Source organism: Schistocerca nitens, chromosome 3 (genome assembly GCF_023898315.1).
Source record: "Schistocerca nitens isolate TAMUIC-IGC-003100 chromosome 3, iqSchNite1.1, whole genome shotgun sequence".
In the NCBI taxonomy this organism is placed as follows: Eukaryota; Metazoa; Arthropoda; class Insecta; order Orthoptera; family Acrididae; genus Schistocerca; species Schistocerca nitens.
The window spans coordinates 319,576,267-319,579,714 of record NC_064616.1 but is presented as its reverse complement, the minus strand read 5'-3'; positions in this window follow the sequence as shown (position 1 = coordinate 319,579,714).

Below are 3,448 nucleotides of genomic sequence, written 5' to 3'. Positions count from 1 at the left end.
TCACACTCAAAAGCACAATCCCTAGTAAGGCCTTGCAAGGTTGCAACCCACTCCCGATTAGTCTGACCTGCCGTACGTTTCGTACGAAAGAAGGTATACCGTTTCGCAACTATATTGACTGATTCTTTGAAATATGCATCTAATGCAGATGCAAGGTTGCAACCCACTCCCGATTAGTCTGACCTGCCATACGTTTTGTACGAAAGAAGGTATACCGTTTCGCAACTACATTGACTGATTCTTTGAAATATGCATCTAATGCAGACAAAATTTCGTCGTAGGACAGAGTTGCTACGTCACGTCGGGGAAATAATTTGACTATCACACGGTACGTGTGGACGCCGACGGACCTTGAATTCTGTAGGCAGCGAGATGGAATCCAAATTGGCGTGACCACTCCGTCCAGCTTCAGTGCCGCATCAAAAGGACGAAAAGGTGGTGCAACTGCGTGTTGGGGCTGCGTGAGCGGTGGAGCGGCGGCTGCCGCATCGTTTTGCATTGCACGTTGACCCTGGACGAGCTGTCCAAGGGCATCCGTGTGATTCTGTAAGCGATAAAATTCGGACAGTGCATCTGGAGATTGTGGCGAAGCCATTACACAAGTAAATCAGGGCAGTATAGTTACGAACGCGACGTGGCCTCGTCACCATTTGTTGTGGATTGGCAAGTCAGCCAATCCACTAGGAGGAAGCCGAAAGGCACGCGTTTAAGCTCACGCAGGCTGGCGTGAGGTCTGGAACAGGACACGGAAATGAGACTAGTAAAAAACGTACGTAGCTTCTGGAATACTTAACTTTAATCCATAATTGGTGAACATCGCTGTTGACAGTACATGTTTTACAGCATCAATAGTGACTGGTAATGGCGCCTTGCTAGGTCGTAGCAAATGACATCGCTGAAGGCTATCGTCTCGGCAAATGAGAGCGTAATTTGTCAGTGAACCATCGCTAGCAAAGTCGGCTGTACAACTGGGCCGAGTGCTAGGAAGGCTCTCTAGACCTGCCGTGTGGCGGCGCTCGGTCTGCAATCACTGATAGTGGCGACACGCGTGTCCGACGTATGCTAACGGACCGCGGCCGATTTAAAGGCTACCACCTAGCAAGTGTGGTGTCTGGCGGTGACACCACAGTTACATGGAGTCACGCTTATCACACAGCACCAATTGGGTTATGGGAGCAGGAGACACGTGACCAAAGATATATAGTAGACATGTTTAAAATTATATCGCCTGTGTTTGAAGAAAAGAGCAGACATAGCATATGGTTAAAAAACTGTACACTGTCAAAGTGGGAACCGCATTGGGGAAAAAAATGAACACTGAGGTTGCGAGGTAAAAATTCATTTATTTCTCATCCAATTTAAAAGTAATTTTACTTCTTCATAAGCAGATTTAGCAACACTGTTTTTATACATGTTCCTGAGTCGATGGAGAGAAGGACACCGTAGAATTACAGGCCTTGAATAGCAGCAAAATTAAAGATTCGACGCATCCATGACGTCTTCTCTTTCCCCTTCACGTAGATGACAGTATCCGTGTGACTGAATAATTTAAACGCAGTCACCATATCTTTATAGTGTAGCCCAGGATCATCCCAGTGAATTCCATGGAAGAAATGTGTTAACCACTTCGCTCTCTTCGTCTCTTAGCACACTTGAAAAACCTTGGTGATGCAATGTTTGCTGAGAATGTCTCTATTATTCCAGCATGTTGTGTGTACGCTACAAACGCAACATCTTTAAATATGAACTGTCTACGCTCACCATCATAGAAACCCTGAGTGTCCGCAATGATGTTCACACCGTGAAACAACTTTGTTAAATGCTCTAGGTATGATGCAGCACTTATTCATTTATACAGCTCGTTGCACAACACTGGTGTGCGGGCAGTAGTTGATCACACGATGATGTAGAACTGGAACATACACGGCAGTGTGTCCTGGGCAATTTGTCAATGATTCAGATTCAGTTCACACATCTATAGGTCCAGACTTAATTATCTCGTTCTGTTTCGAGCAGTCTATTACAATGTTTGCTGAAAGCTTCTTGAACTTAGGCAGACTAAGTAGACACCCTCTTCCCTCTCCTTCGGCAATGTCATAGTAAGAAGCACAAAAACTTGCATACATGTCATACGCTAAACTGTATACATTTTGATTCCACTGCAGATGTAAATTGTTGTATGGGTATAATTCTGAATTGAGGTTGACTTTGGCATTAGTTAACCCACAGTTGTCAAACACAGTGGAATCATTTGCTATATTACCTCTTCTATCAGTCTGAAACGCAAATATGATGAATCTAAGAGTCTTTAGATGGGAAGAGGTTTTAATAGCACATATTCGTCTGCTCCCAGTTGGGTACTCGAAAACCGCCCACGAGCGAAATGGCAGTGACAGAAATGTACCGGAATTCAGGACTTTTAAAAGCTTCAAACGTTCCTAGTTTGATACACTGATGTGTGGCATTTTCTATATTATCTTGCTGACTATGATTATATTCTCCTCTTGAGCTCCTTGAATGTATGAGTTATTGTCTGTCGCACTCCGTACCAGAATGGGTTCCTGTTTAGCGTTCGTAATAATCTGTCTCATGTCCTCAAAGTACCCCATAAGCATATTTAGAGGTATGCATGCAGTAAATCGCTTGCACTCTGCAACCGCTCTATCCTCTGGGTCGCCTATGAACCATCCCACATTTTATAAACTATGCAAATCTGTGGGTGATGCAGAGACATTTGTTTTATGGGTTGATGTTATGCTGACATTGCGTGTACGGTCGATCTCAGACCCATTCAGTTCATAGCGTATCTCTTGGAACAGCAGTGCTAAAGTGTTATGTGTAAGCTTGGATCCCACTGTATCGCTACCGTCGGTTTTCTTGTATGACCCCTCTAGATATATGAAACTCTTGCATGGGAGCGTGAGTGCGTCTTGGTGCTGGATGACAATCCTAATTTCATCGTTCATGTTAAATTTGGTTAAAGCGTAAGGTTTATGAGAGTAGTATTCCTGACGTATAATTCTCTCATCATACTCTACTGGACCGGTTATACTGAGTATAATTCACTCGATGCTCTGTCCTTACCACTCGTCCTAAACATCTGAGTGTCGCAGTCTATATCTGGTAAATTGAAATCTCCACCTAAGACTATAACATGCTGAGGAAATTTTTGCGGTTTCAAGCCAACTGATTTAAGAAACTCCTATTTCGCAGGTGTTATCACTTTGCTGTTCGGTAGCGAGGTGACATGCTGTGGATTGCATGCACTTGTTTTATACCGTACGCCATCCTGCCTTACTCAGATGTAATCGTACAATGATTTCCTCACAACGAAAGTCAAAAAGTTGGATATTCTGGTCCACAATACGCAGCTCCAGATAATCCAATGTCTGAGGCGTCACTAGAAGGTATATTGAATTGGCAGGGGTCTCAACAATCTTATACCCCT